The following is a 21,163-nucleotide window of genomic DNA, read 5'->3' on the forward strand; positions in this document are numbered from 1 at the left end:
ATGTAGGCCGTCAAGGACTGGCCCGGGGAGAGTGGGGCAGCGCTCTCAGAGAATCTCGGGGGTACAGAGCAGTGAAGGTGCCTCAGCCAACAGCCCAGCTCCCTGGAGCTTCATCGCACACATCTCTTGTATCTGTGGCCCTCTGTCCCTTGTCAGGAACTGCCGCCAGGTGGCAGGGACCCCCTGAAGTGAGTGGGGAGGTGGTGGCGGTGAGGAGCCGCTGTGTCCTCCTGAGCTCCCCAGCCCTGACACCGGCGCCGCGTGAGAGGAGCCGCAGGCTTCCGGGAGGGTGTGTGTCTGCATGGACGTGTGCAAGTGTGCTCACGTGTGTCAGGGCACTCCCGCTAGTGTCAGGGCATTCTAAGATTCTGTGTCAGTAACACCGCCTCCATTGCGGGCAGGCGGTCTTACTTGTTGTGGCGTAGCTGGGCTCTTTGCGGGGTTGACATGGGGGCAAATCGTGAGCTCGTTCTCTCGTTCCCTAAAGTGAGTCCCTCTGGAATGTGACTGCCTGGGCACTTGGTCCAGAATACGCTGACCTTCGTGAGGAGGAAGCCACGTCTGCTGAATGTGTTTGATCCTGCGTAATAGGTACTTTCTTGAGATCGTGGTGACCATAGGTCATAACCCTTTTCCACATTTAGAGTGGTAGGACTTTGGAACTTTGGAACTGCAGATACCCTTATCTTCAAGACCCTTATGCCCAACCCTACACTGTGGAGAAGGGAGAAATGAGTGTGAGGAGGGTAGGAGTAGGACAGATCCACAAATGACTAGAGCCCCCTCCCCAGGACTAGGATGCTACCTGGGGCAGGTGACTCGGTAGGGCAGGCTCACCCTTTCTTTGACCACACGTGAAATGAGCCTCCCGCAGACCTGATGTGAGTGTGAGGGGCCACGTGTGGAATGGCCCAGAGTGTGGTAGGCACACAGCGTGTTACTCCCGTCCCCAGGTCAGGAGCCAAGAGGGACCTGTGACATGTGCCAAGGTCTGGCGCAGGGTGTCCCCTGCCCTGTCAGATCTTACGACTTTATTATCTTTCTCCATTCTTCACCCTTGGACTGCCATGGACTTGGCGCTCCCTGGATTGTAATAGATATGTAACTTAAAGTACTCCGCTACGTACACACACTCAGTGCAGACGTTTACGCTCCCACTGCAGGTCGTCAGCTGTGGCTGAATGAGCACGGTGTGGCTGGAACGTGGTGGGAATGGGGAGGCTCAAGGGGGCAGTCTTTGGAGCTGGAAGGCCCTGCTGGTGAGGCTAAGAAGTCTTGGGGAGATTCCAAGTTGAAGCGTAACCCAATCTTCCGAAAGACATGTCAGCCACCATGGCAACATCATGGAGGATGAAAGGAAGAGGGACCGGACTTGTACGCTGTTAGTGGCCCAGGCAGGAGAGGGTGGTGGCCTTCCCAAAGGGAGCCGTTGTTGCGGGGCTGGGTGAGGCAGCATTCGGGAGGGACTCTGCTGTCAGGTCTTGGAAACTGATTGCGCCTGGCCTGGTGGGGTCAGTAGGTTGGGTGTGGGAAGAAAAGGCGTTTCTGGTCTGTGCTGCTGGGTGAACGGTGGGGACCATTTCCTGATGTGGGAAACCCAAGGACTGGAGTGGGCTTAGGGAAGGTAGGAAATGATTTGCAGGGACTGTGTGACAGCCTAGCGGAGGTGTCCAGAAGGCAGTGGGTCTGGACTTTTGGGCCAGAGATGCGGATCAGGGGACATGAGGTGAAAGGAGAATTTGATGCTTGCCGAGGTGCAGCGTGCTACTGGAGAGTAGGGCCCGGGTCAGAATCCCGAGGATCACCAACATCCAAGACCTAGGCAGAAGAGAGGGAGAAAAAGCAGGAGGGACAGTGTTGTGAACGCCGGGGTGTGATTGTCAGAGGAGAGCGTGGGGGTGGTGGTGGGTAGGGAGGAGAGGGCAGGGGCACCGAGAAGACCTGAAACTGCCATGGGTTTGCACTAGGAGCCTGGGAAGTATCTGCAGCGTGGCACCAAGCGATCTTGCTTTCTAGTGTGGTCGGCTTCATCAGAGACGGAGAGGAAGCTGCAGGCGGTGAGCCGAGTGGTCAGCTCTGCTAGGAAGCTTGGCTGTGCGGGGTGGATGGGTGGGGCGAGTCCCTGTGACGGCACGAGGGGGAGGGGTGACGCGGGATGAGGGGCCTCAGACGGGTGTGTGTGTCGAGGCCAGCCTGTGGGCACAGAGGCCTCTGAGTGGCGGCAAGAAGCGGAGGGGGTTCTGAATGCCCACCTGCCCATGTTCTGTGAGAGGGAAGAGGGATGGTCAGAGAGCAGGTCTGCAGGAGCCTTTGGGGGAGAGCTGGGGAGAGCAGTGTGTGGGGTGCAGGGTGGTGTTTTCACCAGGCAGGTGTGATGCTGCTGGTCCCCATGGTGCCATGAGGGTAAGAGGGTGAAGACGGGGCGCCGGGCAGCCTGGGACAGAGGAGAGAGGAGGTGTGGCAATGAGGAGGCTTTGTCTGATGAAAGACAACTCAGTATTACTGCCCCTTCAATTTCTGTTGACCTTTTCCATTCTTCGGAATCCTAGCCCCAAGGAAGAAGCATGATTTTTATAGTTACCGAAGGAGGTTCTGTGGTTACAAATGGGAATCAATTGAAAGTAAACGCTGGGGAGCAAACAGTGAGGAAGTGTCCGGGTGTCCGAGTGAGGAGAGCTTTGTTGTGTGTCCGCCGCTCTGTTGGGCGCGTTGATACACGCGCTTTTGAACAACCTTCCGGGGCCCAGCCTTGTCTCCCCTCTACACATCACCGGCAGGTCTGCCAGCCTCGCCTTGAACTTCAGTGACAACACTTACTGACGATTCCTTCCCGGTATCGCAAAGCTTGAATCTTAGTGAGTTTTCCTTTGTGTAAAGTCATGACTCATTCCCTTGAAACATGAACCCGGTTTTGTTGGGTGAAGGAGGAATACGATGCCCCGGTCCCCAGTACAAATACATGCCCCTTAAAACGCACATGCCAAAGTTGTTTCACAGAAAGAAGGAGCACTCAGCTCCATCGCCTCGTGGTCTCCTCCAACCCCTCACCCGACTTGATGATTTGTTAGGGTGAGACATTCAGTCACTTGGCAAATATTTGAGCATCTACTTCATGCTAAGCAGTGGGGATACGAAGATGAAAACACGTAATTCTTGCCTTTACAGTTTCTGTGTAATAAATGTCTCTGTGCTGTTTTACTCAGCCTTTTCACTTGGCCCAGATTTGAACATAAAATGATTTACCTACTTGTCCTTTAAAATGACTACGTGGTGTCCGCTGTGTCCGTTCGCCATTGTTTTCTCCGTTAGTGAGCATTGACTTGTCTCTAGTCCTCGCTGTTATAAATATCACTGGGATGAACATTTTGTTCAAGCTATTTTTTTCTTTGAGTTTATTTGCTTGGGGCATATTCCCCAGGGTGGGACTGCCGGGCCAGAGGTCGATAACTCTCTTGTTCTGTATTTCCAGATTTTTCCATGAAGCCTATCAGCAATGTTAGAGTATATTGTATTTTGCTATAGCCCCACCCAAACTGGCATTACCCTTCTAAGTTTTCTTATTTTTACAAGTTATTTCCATTTTTAAAGGAAGCCGTGCTTTTCCCCCCCAACACGTTAATTTGTTGTGTCGGATTGGCTAAGTTATGCAGCAGTAACAAGCGACCCCCAAATCTCAGGCGTAACATAATACACATGTCTTACACTCTCTCTGGATGTCCCTGTCCGCACGTGGGGTGTTGGGGGTGCAGTTCGACACAGTCACATTGGGGCCAGGCCGACTCAGAAGACTAACCTTTCCTGTAGCTGCGAGATGATCTTCTCAATGATTGACAGGCAGGAAAGAGAGGGCCGGGTGCTTTGAACAAGGCTTTTCACCAGGAGTGTGGCCTGACTTAGCAGATGGAACTTCTGTGAACATTCCTGTCTGTGCCCCAGCCATCTTTTCTCCTGTGTGCGCATCTCTGGCAACTTCGTTGTGCAGTGGATTAGGATCCTTGGTCTTCATATGAATCCTTAATATATTCTCAGTAATAAGATCTGTATCAGTTGTGTTGAACCCATTTTTCAATGCTTTTCACATTACATTTTATTGTGCAGAGGTTTAAGTCATTACATAAGTCTTGGGCACATCCATCTTTTTCTGTGTCTTTTGTTTCTTTAATATCACAAGTTTATCATTTTCTTTTCTTTCTTTCCTTCTTTTTTAAGTAGGCTGTGTGCCCATTGCGGGGCTTGAACTCATGATCCTGACAGTAAGGGTCGCATGTTTTACTAACTGAGCCAGCTAGGTGCCCCTACAAGCTTATCATTTTCTTAAAGCCAGAGAATAAACTATTTCTTTGAGTTGCTTAAAATAGATTTTTATTTGCCTCCGAACGAGACTTCACCTCCTCCCACTATATAATGTCAGGTGGTTTTAATCTAAGTTAACTTTGGTCTCTGGTGACACCTGTTTGTTCTGCAACATGGAAGAAATGTGAGCCCAGCAGTGCGACACCTCTTCGTGATAAATACACTCAACAAAGTAGCACTAGAGGGGAGCTTCATTGGCCTGATAAAGGGCATGAATGAGAACCCACTGGCTTGGGAAAGGAAAGACCGAAAGGACAAGGATGTCCTCTCTCGGGGCCTCTGTTCACACTGCCCTGGAGGCTCACCCAGGGCAGTGAAGCAAGAAAAGGAAGTGAAAGGCACACAAATTGGAAAGAAAAAATAAAACTATCTCTGTTTGCAGATAGCATGTCCTTGTATATAGAAAACTCTAAGGAATTCACTAAACTATTAGAACTAATAGTGTTCTACAGGGGTGCGGGATATTAAGATCAACATATAAATACTATACACTAGCAGTGAGTAATCCGAAGGAGTACGAGACTCACTTACTGAAAACTGTGAAAAACATTGTTGAGAGAAATTAAAAGTGACCTAAGTAAATGGAATGCTATCCCCCATCCATGGGCTGGAAGACTTGATGTGGATAAGATGGCATCACTCCCCAAACTGATCTGCAGACTCAGTGTGATTCCTACCAAAAACCTCAACTGTCTTCCCCCTTTATTTTGTTTGGTAGAAATTGACACGCTCATTCTAAAATTCTAATGGAAATGTAAGGTACCCAGAATAGTCAAAATAGGGGCGCCTGGGTGGCTCAGTGGGTTAAAGCCTCTGCCTTCGGCTCAGGTCATGATCTCGGAGTCCTGGGATCGAGCCCCGCATCGGTCTCTCCGCTCAGCGGGGAGCCTGCTTCCCTTCCTGTCTCTCTCTGCCTGCCTCTCTGCCTACTTATGATCTCTGTCAAATAAATAAAATCTAAAAAAAAAAACAAAAAAAACAGAATAGTCAAAATAATTTTGAAAAAAGCAGAACAGAATTGGAGCACTCACACTTCCTAATTTCAAAATTTTCTACAAATATATAGTATTTAAGACAGCGTGGTAGTGGCTTATAGAGTAGACATATAGATCAGTGGGATAGAATTGAGAGAACAGAGTTCAACTTGTATATGGTCACTTGATTTTGGATGAGGTCATGAAGCCAGTTCAGTGGAGGAAAGAACGTCTTTCAACAAATAGTTCTGGGACAACTTGGTATAAAAGAATGAATTTGGACCCCTGCTTTGTACCAAATATAAAATTTAGCTCTAAGTGAGCCAGAGACCTCAGCGGAAGAGCTAAATCTGTAAAACTCTTGGAGAAAAGCAGGCACAGACCCTCCTCACTTTGGATTAGGCAGCATTTTCTGAAATATGACACCAGAACACAAGGGAGAAAGATAAATTCGGCTTTATCAAAATTAAAAACTGTTATGCTTCAAAGGATGCTATTAAGAGAATAAAAAGATGGCTCACGGAATAGAAGAAAATGTCGAAATATCCTGTATCTGGTAAAGGACGTGTACCTAGAACAAACGTAAAAGAACTCGGTTAAAACTCAGCAACAAGGGCACCTGGGTGGCTCGGCCGGTCCAGTGTCTGCTTTGGGCGCAGGTCATGATCCCAGGGGTTCTGGACTCCAGTCCCTCATCAGGCTCCCTGCTCAGCGGGGGAGTCTGCTTCTCCCTCTGAGCCATCCCCCCCCCCACCACCGGTGTGCACACACACACTCACTTGTGAAAATAAATAAAATCTTAAAAAAACAAAAAAACACCCCTGCTCCAGCAATGAAAAGACAAATAACCCGATTAAAAACTGGGCAAAAGATCCGAATAGACACTTCTCTAAAGATGACACACAAATGGTCAAAAAACACATTAGTCATTAGGGAAATGCCAGTCGAAACCACACTGGGGTATTACCTCACCCCTGCTAGGATGGCTGTGATCAGAAAGGGCAGCTACTGACTAGCGCTGGTGAGGATGTGGAAACATCGGAACCCCACCCACTGCTGGGGGTGTGTATGGCGGTGCAGCTGCCTTGCTGAACAGTCTGGCTGACTGGGGAGAATAACTCTGGAAACGGTTCTTCAGAAAGCTGGGGAGTTGCGATATGACCCTGCAGTTCCACTCCTAGGTATCTCCCCGAAAGAAATGAAGACATATGTCCATGTAACTGGTTGTGCGTAAACGCTCATAGCAGCATTTATAACAGCCCCAAAGTGGAAATGACCCAAATGCCCATCAGCTTGGTCCTGGATAAACACGGTGTGCTCCAAACACATGACGGCCTGGTATTTCGTGACAAAAGGAACACGGTCTGATAGGTGCTATGGCATGGGTGGCCTCGGAAGCATTGTGCTGAGTGAAAGAGGCCGGTCACGAGAGATCACACGCTGCAGGATTCCGCTGATGGGAAATGTCCAGAATAGGCAAATCCACAGAGACAGAAAGTAGGTGAGTGGTGGCCTGGGGGTGGACGTGTGGGGATGGGGTGACTGCCACATGGTACAGAGTTTCTTTTTGGGGTGAGGAGATGTTCTAAAATGGACTATAGTGATGGTTGCACAACTCCGAACATACTAAAGAAAATCACTGTGTACCTTTTAAATGGGTGAATTGTGTGAATTGTATGTGAATTTAAAAAAATAGGAAAACAGCAGAATTTCAACTACTTAAAACCATTGCTGCTCCCACAACCTCTTCTGGCCAAATAATGTCATTCCTTTGTATGTTCTTGAGATGCGTTTGGGTTGTTCTCAGTTGGGTAAACAAAACATTTTTCTGAGCTTCCTAAGTCGTGGTTTCCAGATTAAACGGAAAGTATGGGAGGAGGAGGCGGAGGCAGGAGTTGTCGGCAGGAAGGGAAGGGAGGAGAGAAGACCGGGGCCTGGCAGGTGCCCCGTCTCCAGGCCCTGCTCATCTCCCTGTGCTCAGCGTGGGGCTCACATTCTGGTGCCACCGCTTCCTACCATTGAGCTTGGTGACTCCTCGTCTGTCCTCCCCCCTTCCCACATCTGTTCAAGGAGGAGTGGCTATCGAGTGGCTGCCCAGCCGTAGGCCCCCCTGTGTGGCACCTTTATTCTCCCCGCCAGGAGCCGGTGTCATTTGGTCAGCAAACGCAGGCACATACGGACCCTCTGCTGGGCAGGCTTCTGCCCTTGAAGAAGATACGGCTTGCCCTTGAGCTGCTCACAGTCTGATGATTGACTCCGCAGTGCGTTTCCTTCCTTCTTGCATAGAAGATAAAAATCTGTTTTTGGAGTAAGCTGCTATCTGAATTACCGAGCCGTTAAGAAGGAATTTGAGTTTTTCTGCCAGCACTCCTTCTTTCCGTTTGGTGCTGGTTTGACTGTGTCGTAGATGACTGTGTAATAGGTAACACGTGTTGGGCTGATCACAGACGTTGGCCTCCTGGAGCCTCGTCGCCCCGGAGGAGCTCCCCTGCTGCAGGCTGCGCTCGGGCACGCGCCCGGGGGAAGAGTCCTGCTGGAGAAGTCTAGAGATTGTCTGGTGGAGCATTCCCATGTTCGCCCGTTTATCAGACGCCGGGCATCTGCAGAGGCCGCGAAAATATGCAAGCTCCAGGAAGCCAGGGGCTTATCTTGCTCACTGTGGTCTCAGTCGGTCTCAAGACCTGTTTCTTAGTGAGCGAGGGGGTGAGTAGAGGGGCCGGCAGCCAGATGCAGTGACACGGTTTGTGCCGTGGTTGATGACAGTCCTGGCTCCCCAGAGCCAGGCAGGGCTGGGAATGGGTCTCTCTTTTTACGATTTTATTTATTTACTTGACAGAGATCACAAGTAGGCAGAGAGACAGGCAGAGAGAGAGGGAGGGAGCAGGCACCCCTCTGAGCAGGGAGCCTGATGCGGGGCTCGATCCCAGGACCCTGAGATCATGACCTGAGCCGAAGGCAGAGGCTTTCACCCACTGAGCCACCCAGGCGCCCCTGGTCTCTCTTTTGGTAGGTGGGAAGCTGAAGCTGTGCAGGTAGAAGCCACAGCAAGCTCCGGAATCGGGGCTCTCGCCCCGTCGTCCCCTGTGCAGGCTTGTCCCACTCCAACCTGGACAGCAGACGTGGCCCTGTTTCTCATCAGAGTGCCGCGCCCCGGGAGCGTGTCCGGGCCCCGCGGCGGGTTGGCCCTGATGGGACGGTGGGGAGCGGAGCAGCTAGAGTCCGGTGAGGCCTGCTTGAAGTAATTTCTCTTTCCAGTCTTCGGACTGTTCCTGTACGTTTTCTTGCACTGCTGTTTGTATTCTCACATTAATATCAGACTTGCAAATGTGTCATTTTGTCCTTTTTAAAGTAACTTTTTTATTTTTAAACCTGTGGAGCATCGAGTCAATATTTAGCTTTGGGAAATGTTCAGCGTGAGCCTCTGCGTTCCCAGGGTGCCCGCCAGCGGAGGGAGGCCTCACAAGTAGGACTGCAAAAATTCAGTCCCAGGCGCAGACCCGTCCGCTGACACGTTTCCACTGAGTAGGAAAAATGAGCTTGGGGACGCGGCTAAATGCTCTTTGCTCCAGCTCCTCCTTAACTCATGTGGGCGAACTCACAGCTGACCGGCTGGCCTGAGACCCAGTGACTTCGGGTCTTGCCTTCCTTTGCTGCCGGTTCTCCATAACCTGAGATTGTTTTTTACTCAGAACAGGAAGAGCCAGAGGGGCTGAAAAGGACCAGGAAGGGGCGGCCATCCGCTTGTTTTCTTTGAGGACTTAGGATGTAGAAGACACCAGGGGTGAAACATAGTCATTTTAAGAGTTACTAGAGGACTCCAGATACAGTATTTTGAAATACTAATGTCTCACATTGAAAAGTTTGTCTCCTCTAACTGCTCTCTCTAAAAAATAGATCTTAAAAAAAAAAAAAAAAGAAATGAGAAAGGATCACAGGTGAAGAAGGGAAAACTAGGAGAGAGAGGAGGTATGGGCTGAACTGTGATCCTTTCTCATTTCTTTCTTTTTTTTCTTTTTTAAGATCTATTTATTTTAGAGAGAGCAGGAAGAGCAGAGGGAGGGGGAGAGAGCATCTGAAGGAGACTCTGCTGAGTGTAGAGCCCAGCGTGGGACTTGATCCCAGGACCCTGAGATCGTGACCTGAGCTGAAACCAAGAGTCGGCCGATTAGCCCATTGTGCCACCCAGGCCCCCCACACTCATTCCTTGAGCACTTGTTTTGGGATATACACAGAAAAGGGGGCAAAACCCTGCCCCCATGGAATTCCTCATGGAGTAGAAGGACCTCTGTGAGCCTCACAGATGGCACGTGGTAGGAGTGGTGACTTTTAACTCGGCCAGACTGGTGGGGGGAGATGGTGGAGCCTAAAGGACTCTGGGGAATTGCCACGTGGCCTCTTGGGGCCACATGTGTCTGTACACCCTCTGCTCAGTCTGTACACCCTCTGCTCTCCTTGACACACAGTATATACTCGGGGAGCCCTTCCTAGAGGAAGAACTTTCTTATCCACTTCTGAAGCCTTCTCTGACGGAACAGCGGATTTTAAGACTTGAGTTCACTTCCTGTAAGATAATGGGAAAGGAAAGGTCAAGCCTTTTAACACCTCCTTGCATATTCCAAAGGTGGAGGCTTTATTAAGCATTTTTTGGCATCTGGGCTTTCCTTTCTTCTTCATGCCAGTTTTAAGAATAAAATAAACAAAAACACCTTTCTCTGGATCCGTCAGAACCATCTCGGTTTTCACTCTTAGGCCCTAGGAATGCACTGCTGAGTATTTGCGATTCTTGGTGAGCCCAGGAAACAGTTTAGAAACTAAACCCCTAGTGCAGATGGAGAGTGAGGGATTTCAGGAGACCCTGCCTGTGCTCACCTGAAGTGACCGCGTGCTGCGAAACGGCGCATGTCCTGCTCGCGTCAGAGGGCGTCAGAGGGCGTCAGTCCTTAGTGCTCTCGGTTGGAAGCTAGCATTTAGCAAGATCATTTCGCTTTACTTTGCACAGGTGTGGGCAGGGGGTGGGGAGGGCGTGATCTGGGAAAGTCTGCTGGGTGAGAAGAGGGGAGCCTTCTGGAAGCGGGGGTCCAGGACCACTCAAGCAGGGAGGAGAAGCTGCTCCGGCCTCATGTCTGTACAGCGGCCCCAGACAGCGTGGGACCCTTGTCAGTGCTGGACTATCCTGCCTCTTGGGGCTGCGTGGAGTCCGTGGGAAGGGCTTGGGGTCCGCGTCACTGCTTCTTACCCACAGTGGGCCTCAGACAAGTCTGGGTCGGTGGGGAGAGCCGAGCTCGGGAATTGCAGGGCACATGGTCGTAGAATCACTGAGCCCAAGAACCTGGGCAGGAGGTCAGGGACGGACACGGGTGGCATCGAAGCTGAAAGACTGAGGTCGTTTTGTTTTATGCTGAAGATTCTTCCAGAACTCCTGCGTCATCGCTTCTGTTGCTGTCTGCCTGGTGGCGGCCACTGTCCCCTCTCACCGGGCAGCGCTGCCATGACTGTATGGCTAGGCATGCCTTCCTGCCCTCAGACTCCAGCTTCCTTTTGCCACGTGCCTTTCCCCTGGAGGCCCTCAGGGCCTCAGCTTTGTCTCAGAAGTCCCCTGTTCAAGGAGACCTTCTCTGGCCGCTCTGCTTGAGAGTTCAGGCTCCTTTCCGCCGTCACCCTCACCCTCCTCCCTTTCCCTTGCTGCGCTTCTCCACGCGGCAGTCCCGCTGGCTTATTCTTTGTCAGTCCCTTGCGCTAGAATGTGACGCCCTGAGGCCAGGGCTCTTCTTCTGCTGCATCCCCTGTCGGACTCCCCAGCACCCCGAGCGTAGTGCGACCGCACGTATTGAAAGAATGGAAAGCAAACGGTAGGTGGGTGGTATAAAGGATAAATGCTAATTTAATGAAAAATAAAACCCTCTTTTGATTGCTGCTTTCATTTAATAAAAAAAGTCCTCTTCATTTCTCGTTTAGACACAACATGCAGAATGCACATTTTCCCTGCAGACTTTGAACCAGTGCGGGCCCCAGTCCATCCAGAGCCTACACTCCCAGGCTCCCCTTAGCGTGTCCGAGTTTAAGTAGTTGAAGATCAGCTACTTTAGGAACAAGGAAACCGAAGTCCAAGGTCATTCTGCTCCAGCTTCGGATTTGCACCGGAGTCAGGAAGGGGCACCAACATTTGTTTTTTGGTACAGAGGAGATAGGCACATCCTTGCATCATCTCAGCTAATCCTCATTCAGAAGCCTGCACGGTGCTCCTCGTCATCCCCATTTTATGAGTGTATCCGAGGTACAGAGCAGTAATGTGATTTGCTAAGGCACATGGCTAATAAGACTCAGATGGCTGGGTCAGTCCCTTTCCTAGCCAGTGCTCATAGGGACATCCCTGGAGCCCCGCCTGGGTGGCACAGGGAATCTCCTCCCTAGCGCCGGTGGCGAGTGTGTGGAGCGTGCTTTCCAGATCTGTTTGATGCTGCTGTTGGTCGGTCACCTGTATTTCCACTGGCTCAGTGTGTTCCAGCTGTCCTGCCGGGAGCATGTTCTCTGGTTGACTTTTGTCTCTGTGGGCAACACTTTCCCCTACTCAAAGTTATTGTGTGTGTTTGAGTGGTTCTCCTCGGGTTTTGGTTAAAAATTCAGTTGAGGGGTGCCTGGGTGGCTCAGTGGGTTAAGCCGCTGCCTTCAGCTCAGGTCATGATCTCAGGGTCCTGGGATCGAGTCCTGCATCGCGCTCTCTGCTCAGCAGGGAGCCTGCTTCCCTCTCTCTCTCTCTGCCTGCCTCTCTGTGTACTTGTGATCTCTGTGTGTCAAATAAATAAATAAAATCTTAAAAAAAAAAATTCAGTTGAAATCTCAGTGATTATGGGGCTTGATGAATAATTTATGTTGCAAAAGATTTTAAAAGTAGCCCTAAACAAACAAAGCACATTCTAAGAGATTACCTAAGTGCAGTTACTTCATTAAAACTGTCACCAATGGGGCACCTGGGTGGCTCAGTGGGTTAAGCCGCTGCCTTCCGCTCAGGTCATGATCTCAGGGTCCCGGGATCAAGTCCCACATCGGGCTCTCTGCTCAGCAGGGAGCCTGCTTCCCTCTCTCTCTCTCTCTGCCTGCCTCTCTGTCTACTTGTGATCTCTCTCTGTCAAATAAATAAAATCTTTAAAAAAAAAAAAAAAAAGAAACTATCACCAAGTGGCAGCAAAACTTGCTTTTTTTTTTTCCCCAAAGATTTTATTTATTTATTTGACAGAAAGCGACACAGTGAGAGAGGGAACACAAGCAGGGGGAGTGGGACAGGGAGAAGCAGGCTTCCCACCAAGCAGGGAGCCCGATGTGGGGCTCGATTCCAGGACCATAGGATCATGACGTGAGCTGAAGGCAGATGCTTAATGACTGAGCCACCCAGGTGCCCCAGCAGCAAAGCTTTTTGCAAACAAGTTTTTCTGGTGCTCTGACTCCAGACAGAATTGTAGATGAGTGTGTAGTATGTCCAAAACAGGTCTTGGGCATGGGGAAGAGTGGCACAGGAGAATAATTTTCACATGAAAAAGAGAAGGACTATAGTGAGTAGGGCAGGGGAAGGAGGGGAACAGGCTAGGGGGCAGGTCCTGGGCAAATGAGGAATAACGCAGATACCACAGGACTGAGGTTTCCTAGAAATTCCTTCCCTGGCTCCATTCTTCCTTCAGTGACTATCTCTGAGCAGCTGAAGGTACTGTGGCAGGCACCAGGGTACCCCCAGGACCTAACTGCCTGGTTGGGGCAATAGGGATATAACCAAATAATGGCACAACAGAGGAACAGGACTGGGACCGTGGTGGGCAGAGGGTCATCGCTGGGGCTGGGGGCCCTCCTCAGAGGAGGTAACACTCGATCTGGGCCTTGCAGGATGGGTAGGAGTTGACAAGGGCAGGCAGTCTCGGGCAGCAGTGCACTGCACCTGTGGTTGTTCAGAGCCCGGCAGAAGGCTGAACTGGCCAGACGGGTAGGGCGGGCCAGGGCAGGGCCCCCCAGGGCTGAGATCTGTGGGCTGATTCCATGTGCAGGCCCTTGTGTGTGCAGCGGCCACATTAGAAGGTTAGAGGGCATGCAGTGGAGGTGGGGGCGTGGCCCACGTGCAGAAAGGGAAAGATGGTCACATATACAAAATGCCTTAAAAGGTTGTGCGTTAATGACAGAAATTGTGCTGTAGTTCTTTGTTTTGTTTTGTTTTTTCTTTTTAAGATTACTTATTTATTTATTTATTTGACAGAGATCACAGGTAGGCAGAGAGAGAGGAGGAAGCAGGCTCCCCCCGGAGCAGAGAGCTTGATGCGGGGCTCCATCCCAGGACCCTGAGATAATGACCTGAGCTGAAGGCAGATGCTCAACCCGCTGAGGCCCCTAGGCGCCCCTGTGCTCTTTGGCATTTACTAGTATTTGAGCTCTCAGTACAGCACAGCCTGGGGCCTCAGTTACGCTCTTTGGATTTATCTTATGAAATAAAGCTTTATTAAAAAGCTCAAGAAGACTCTCTCGTCACAAATATTCGTTTCTGTGCTCTCATCAAATTCTAAAACATACAAGGTCTTATTCATACCAACTTGCTGGTAAAATTAGAGAAAATTTTCAAAGCTTCTTTTTACTTTCTTTGTCCCGCGTTTCTCCAGTAGGGAAAAAGACTGGGAGACTGTCAAAGAACTGGCTGTTCTCATAGGATTTGAGGAGAACAGTGTGAGTCATTGTAGCTTTTTGCTGGTATTTTAGTATCCGGTTTATTTTTAAACAGTTTTATGCAACTGGAGTTTCTTCCGTGGTTTCTGTTACCATGGCTCCATAATATTTCCTCAGATCTGCTTGTTCATCCTTTCACACACTCCAGTATCAAATTTACAATTCCTTAGAACCAGAATATCTTATTTATGATCTCCAAGAATGTTTCTCCAGCTGCAATAGCATTTTGCCCCAAAGTGGAAAAGTTAGTTGTTTTTCCCCATCAGAGACGTTGGGAGAAGAGAGGGTGTGGTTCTGTGAAGGGGAGTGCAGTCAGGGGCTCTAAGGAGGCTCCCACTGGTGGTCTAAGCAGAGGACCAATGTCAACTGTGTGGAAGCACTTCCCCTTTAGACCCCACAGCTGGAGATACAGGATGGGCAAGTTGCCATGTTTGCTTGGGACGTGCTGGCATTGGATGTTTGGGCCCAGACATGCAACACACTCCTGGTTCTCGGTTCTCCTTCAGTGTGCATGTGTGTCCTCTCACTGTGTTTATTCATTTATTTCTAGACTTGATGGAGGCTTCCACCCTGGGAAGGGCTCTTGTTTTTAAGAATCTGCAGTCAGGAGAAACAGCGCTGGTCCTGGCAGTCAAATGCCCTCTCTTCCTGGCATTTCGGATTATTCAAGGAGATACTTTCCTGCATTTCCTTGCTTTGAGGAATGTGTATTTCTTAGAGGATTGTTTAGGATTTATTTATTTTTTTTTAAAGGTTTTATTTATTTATTTGACCGATAGAGATCACAAGTAGGGAGAGAGGCAGGCAGAGAGAGAGAGAGAGAGGAGGAACCAGGCTCCCTGCCAAGCAGAGAGCCCGATGCGGGGCTCGATCCCAGGACCCTGGGATCATGACCTGAGCGAAAGGCAGAGGCTTTAACCCACTGAGCCACCCAGGCGCCCCCGAGGATTGTTTAGGATTTAAAAGAAAGTGCCAGAGTAATACAGAATCCTAGAGATAGTTTGTTTCCAGTCTCTTAAAGTCTTTGCTGCCTTTCACTTTGCAGGGCTAACCAGCTTTCCTCTGACACATAAATGTGGTATCAAACTAGGTTCTGGGTGGGGTGCCTGGGTGGCTCAGTCCATCAAGCTTCTGCCTTTGGCTCAGATTGTGATCCCAGGGTCCTGGGATTGAGCCACACATCGGGCTCCCTGCTCGCTGGGTTGTCTGCTTCTCCCTCTGCCTCCTGCCCTACCCCCTCTCCCCGGCTTGTACTCTCCTTCTCTCTCAAATAAAAATTTTTTAAAAAACCCAACTAGGTTCTGGGTGTGTGTGAGGTTCGTTATAGGGGACAGTCTGGCCAAATGTTTTTGAAATTCTATAAATATAAGTGTTGACTCAATGACAGAGCAAGTCCTAATAGTTGAGAATTTAAACTGTGTTGTAACTGACTGGGCCCTTGGGTCCTAACACAGTTGCTTCCTGTGACTCAGACAGGACCCCTTTATAAACAGCAAAAACATACAGAACTGTGGTTCCGGGTATCCCGGAGGCTGCCCAGGAGGCTCCAGGTGGGAAGGTCTTCGGAGTGACTAGACAACTGGCACTGTAGAAGAATGTACTTTTTAAGAATCACTTGAAAAAGTAAGTTTTGCTGTCAGCTCAAGAAACGTTTTGTGGTTAGTCATCTGAGTAGTCTTTTTTTTCTTTTCCGTGTAACCCAAGAGATGTCAGTATGTGGCTTCATGAGTGAAATTTGTTAACAAGAGAATGTTATTGTTAAGATCTTACAGATCCTGTAGCGTGTGGTATTGGAAAGTGGGGCTGGATGAGAGGACGGGCAGGGAGACTCTGAGGACCTCTGGCCAGAGGCCCATATAGTGCCAGGGAGCTGGCCATGCAGTTGTCTTATGAAAGAGCATTCTGGGGAGAGCAAACAGCATGTGCAAAAGTCCTAAGGCAGGGATGGGCTCAGTATGTTTGAGAAACGGTGGGAAGATCATTGTCGCCAGAGCAGAACAGGGCCAGTCAGTGAGGGAGCGTGGAAGAGGGCAGGCAGGGGCAAGTCGAGATGGGACTTGCAGCAAAGGCAAGGAGTTAGGGTTTAACTCCGAGTATGGTGGGTGTTGAGCAGGGAAGTGACATGATTTAAGTATTTAAAAAGGTTGCCCTGGGACGCCTGGGTGGCTCAGTTGGTTGAGCAGCTGCCTTCGGCTCGGGTCATGATCCCGGCGTCCTGGGATCAAGTCCCGCATTGGGCTCCTTGCTTGGCGGGGAGCCTGCTTCTCCCTCTGCCTCTGCCTGCCACTCTGTCTGCTTGTGCTCACTCTCGCTCCTCTCTCTCTCTGACAAATAAATAAAATCTTAAAAAAAAATAAAAATAAAAAAAAAATAAAAAGGTTGCCCTGAGGAGACTAGAAATTGAAAGGGTGGGTTTTCTTATCTACCTAACATTGGGCTTCCCTAAGAAAACAGTAAACTTTTGTTTGCATTTTAACTTTGGAGTTTTAGAGTCACTAATACCACCTGCATTCCTTGTGTTTGGGATTCTGTGAAGTTTTCTGGGCTCTTTTTTTTTTTTTTTTTAAATATTTTTATTTGAGCTAGAATGAGAGAGAGAGAGAGAGCAAGCACGGGGAGCAGCAGGCAGAGGGAGAAGCAGACTCCCCGCCAAGCAGGGAGCCCGCTGTGGGGCTAGATGTGGGGCTCATTCCCAGGACTCCAGGATCGTGACCTGAGCCAAAGGCAGATGCTTAACCAACTGAGCCATCCAGGCGCCCCTTCTGGGCTCTTTTTGGAGAGGTGCTGTGTAAGTAAGCAACACTCTGGTGGCTAACAGTAGTAATAACACGGTCTCTGCATAGTCTCGTCAATCTAAAAATGTCCCTGGTAGTAGTGCATAACATTGTTCTCAACCTAGCCAACAGCTGGAGGGTTACAAGTCATGAGAAATTCATCAAGGTTAAACCACACGGGGATTTTTGTATAGAAATGTGACCCCAGTTCCTCCTTCCTTGCTCATTGTTCCTTTTTCAAGGGGGGCACCGGGCCATGCTGTCTAGCCCTCTGAAGACCCGGTGCTCTCACTGACACTGACTGGCCTGTGCTCCCTTCCTCCCCTCCCTTCTTGCCTCATCCCACCCCCGCGCTTCCCTCAGGATTCTTCTGTCTGGGACATCTTGCCCTGACCCTTGTGTACCTGCCTCATTCCCACGGGCTCCGCAGGACTCCGCTTGTGGCCCCTGGGAAGCCACTGTGCGATTCCGGGCTTCCTCAGCGCCCCGGTGGAGAGCAGCTACTTCCACTCCTGACTGAGGCATGCCGTTCGCCAGCAAGGCCAAGGAGTAATGTCAGTATCAGTTTCCCTTTCTGGGTGAGGAAGCCGAGGCTCCAGAGTTTAAATCACGTGCCCATGGTTATCTAGCTGGAGTGCGGCGGGGCTGGGGTTGTGCTTAGTTCATCCCCCCCCCCGCCCCCCGTCACATATCTCTGCCCTGTTTACACTGGGCTCCCTACCCAGCTCTGGGGTACACCTGTGAGCCAGGCAGGCAGGGCTCGCGGGTGTGTCTCCTCCTGCACAGGTGCTCAGCGAATGCCGAAGGAGTGAATGTGTGCACACGTGCACGCCTGTTGACATCGTGCCCTTGTTGGAGTCCCAGCTGGAGTGCTGTCCCTGTCTTGCTCACATCATTCTCCTCTGCCTCTTCTCGGAGTTTTCCATGGCCATGTCTCACCGAGGGAGACAGGGTGGCCTGACAGTGAAGGGCCAGGCTCAGGGACACCTCGCCCAGGTCTGAGTCCCAGCTTCACCACCTGCTACCTCTGTGGCTTTTGGTCAAGTTATGGAAACACTTGTGTACCTCATTTCTTCATCCGTAAAATGGGAATGATAGTAGTAGCTACCTCATAGGGCTGTTCTGAGAATGAATGGTGCTCGCACCTAGGAAGCACTTAATATTGACTGTTATTGTGAATTCTGCTGTGTGGTGGGGACAGGAACTGAGCCCCACTCAACTCCAAGGGCACTGTCAACCCCTGACCACCCTCAGCATGGTGTCTGGCACTGGGTCAGGGCCTAGTACATGTCAGACAAGGGAATGTCCGGGGAAGAGTTCCACCCACGTGGTGCATCTGGGGGCTGTGGGGCCAGGACCCCATGAGACCCTGGTGAGAAACAGGACTACCGGGACTGTGTTCAGCTTTTGGCCGTGTTGTCCTGGCCTTTTCTCTTGCCTGTCCCCAGTCTGACAGCTTTCTTTGCCTCGTCCTCCTCCACTTTTCCCTTTACTCACTGCATCCACCATCACCCCCTTTTACCCAAATGCATCTGTTAAGTTCTTTGCTGCATCTGCTGTAGCCTCAGTAGTGATGTTTCTAAATTTACTAATTTCATGCTTTTAATCAAGGAAGTCCATGCAAATACATTTAACTTACAAAGACTGTAATATACCAGGAACTTGAGTAGTAGTTCACATTCAAGTCTTGAAGCCAGTCTAACTTCTCATTAGAAGCCGCTGTATTATGCATGTGGCCGCTGTCTCTAAGGAATATCAGGAGGAAGTAAAGTATACTTATTTCAGGGAGACGTTTACTTTTGAATCTGAGCTGTCAGAAACTTACATTTTGTAATGTTTAAATGCTCCCATTGATTCAGACTAAACGGCAAGAGTGAATAGTCCAAGCCACCAGTGGTTTTGTTTTTATCAGCATGCTGTTTATCCTTTTAAGGTGACCTACTTGGAGACTTCCAAATATATTTTTGAAACATTTCAATAAGTTTAAAATTGAGACAGTCACTTTCAAAATTCGTTTCTTTAATAATGTGTTCTGTTGTTTAGTGAGTAGGAATGCGGGCCTCCATCTGCTTTTGGTCTGGATTGAGTGGGCGTCTCACCTGTGCCGGGCTCCGAGACAGGAGGACACGAAGCCCCACAGGGTGTGCTGGGTCCAGAAGAGGGGTCTGGGTGATGAACCTTGGTGCTGCTGTGTGTTCTCCTTGTGAAACTGGGAACAGAGGAGAGATGGTTATTTCTCTCCTACCTAATGCCCAGGGCAGACGGGCCAGTTAGACTCCCACTTCCTGTCTCATTGTATTGAACAGGGCTCAGGGCCCAAGGACTTTTGTATTCAGTACAAATGACTTTGTGCTATGATTGGGCTACAGAAATAGATACCACATGGTCCTTGCCCTCAGGCACCCTTTGTCTCCTGATTGAGACAGATCCTTGCATGGCCGGGCCCTCCTAAGGTTGGATGGAGTGGGTACTGGAGGAGAGGAACGTGCTACTCAGAGCAGCCCGGGCTGCAAAGCTTACTTTTGACTGGGAATAAAGGAAGGCTTCGTGGAAGAGGTGTGACATTTGATTATGACCTTAAAGAATAGTATCTTACCAGTCATCCAGGAGGTGGTTCTAAGGAGAAGGAATGATGTGGAGGGAGGTGTGAGGGCCCAAAAGGACTGTGCTGTCCTGGGGCCTGGCGGTGATGGGAGGGACTCTGAGGCCTAGAAGGTGGGTAACCCTCCTGCATTATCCCCGTTGGGAGTCGGTCTTCTCTGGAGAGCTCGTCGCAGGATTGGCAAGATGTCCCCAGTCACATGGCCAGTGTGCGCTCCATTCTAGAAGGCGGACTGGCTAACCTTGTGAGAAAACCTTGAGGAATCGCTGTGGGATTCAAAGATGCTCTCTTCTGCCTGCAGTTCCGAAGCAGCCACACTGCTCCCGCCTAATGCTCCCCAATCTCCTGACTCCCCTCCCAACCCCAAGTTACTGTCATTGTGCCTGACCTCCCAGCACCCAGTGGCAGCCTGGGACCTAGGGTCAGAGTGCCTGTCACAGCATATGTGACAGTCGTGCCCCATTTTACTCACTGTGTGAAGTGCACATGTTAATTGCTGTCAGCTTTCCCTTTAAACAGTAGCAGTCCTGTGTGAGACCTCACAGGGCAGGTGACATCCTGGGCCCCCAACACTGTTCAGTAACTTCTGTGATGTGGAAATGCTTGGGAAGCAAGGGCTCTGTGTTGACTGAGGCATGCTTTGCAGTGAGCCCCTGGGAATGAGTTCAACCTGGACTTTGGGGTCCAGGTGAGACTGTCCTGGGGGGGGAGCTGTGACGCTCAGATCTGGTAAAGGAGGAAAGCACTCTGTAGCCACGAAGGTCGCTGCAAGCAGGTGCTCTTAAAACAACTTGGCTTTAATCCACTTGAGTTCTCCCACAATCTCTTGCCAGTAGGAGGTTCTTCTGAAACATTTTAAGCTCAGAAAAATTTAAGAGTTGAATTCCACACTCTCTAGTGTTGGTAGTGGGATGCCGAGAAGTTGCCCAAGTCCCAGCTGTTTAATGGCAAATTTGGGCTGAGTCTTCCAAACATTGGCCCTGAGCGCCCTTAGTAAGAGTAGAAAATGGCTTCTAACTCATCAGAAATTAAGTTTTGTTCCGTATAGTTCTATTGGATTTATTTGGGACATATGAATACGTGTGTGTGTGTGTGTGTGTTACATTGGCATTCCTGGCAGGGTGTACCCAGTGATTCCCTGAACCACGCAGATTAACCACCGCCACCACTGCCTCCTTTCTTGCCTCTCGAGGGGATCGCGTTCAGACATTCACACCATCGCACTGGTTCGAAGGACACTGGTCCACCACGTGTGGATAACCGGTTGTCCGTGTCAGTTTGACTAGAGTGAGTCCCGAACCCTCCCAATACTTAATACATTAAAGGCATTTCCTATTTAGAATTTCATGAAGGTTTATTTACTTGAGGTTTCTTAAAAAGAAGCAAAAGCCCAAGCAATCTGATTTCTGCAGTAAGACAGAAGCTCGCTGTCCACCCGTCTCCCCCACAGCTGAAGCCTCCTTTCCACGTGAGCTCGCTCTTTGACCGTTCCTTCTCCGCCCGTGTCTTACTCGTGAGCAGTACTGTGTAATATTCATGTGACTATCTCCTGAAATACTCTGATTCGCCGTGTGAAACGGGTAGGTCCCCCACAGGCAGCACATTTTTCTGCCAGGGTGTGTCTTGGGGGTCATCCTCTTTCATGGGCGTGTGATCCGTGCCTGAAATGTGGATGGAGGAGGCCAGATTGAAATCTTGCTTTTCAAACTGTAGCCGGAGGTTCTCCAGCTGTCGTGAGAGCACATGAGCCCATGAAGCAGTGG

The 21,163-nt window shown here is 50.1% G+C and overlaps 1 protein-coding gene across 9 annotated transcripts in view; it reads left to right on the plus strand.

Annotated features, from left to right (window-relative positions):
* The window catches only part of PACSIN2 (protein kinase C and casein kinase substrate in neurons 2), a 130,476-nt gene that overhangs the window by 59,596 nt on the left and 49,717 nt on the right, over positions 1 to 21,163 (plus strand). The window contains exon 1 of one of the 9 annotated variants that reach the window (XM_046010534.1): positions 15,627 to 15,647. The exons of the other annotated variants lie outside the window; for them this stretch is intronic. The gene's annotated coding sequence lies outside the window, so the exon portion shown is untranslated. Of the gene's footprint in view, positions 1 to 15,626; positions 15,648 to 21,163 lie in introns of those variants that run through there. 9 annotated transcript variants of the gene reach the window in all.

This window comes from Meles meles, chromosome 7 (genome assembly GCF_922984935.1).
Source record: "Meles meles chromosome 7, mMelMel3.1 paternal haplotype, whole genome shotgun sequence".
NCBI lineage: Eukaryota > Metazoa > Chordata > Mammalia > Carnivora > Mustelidae > Meles > Meles meles.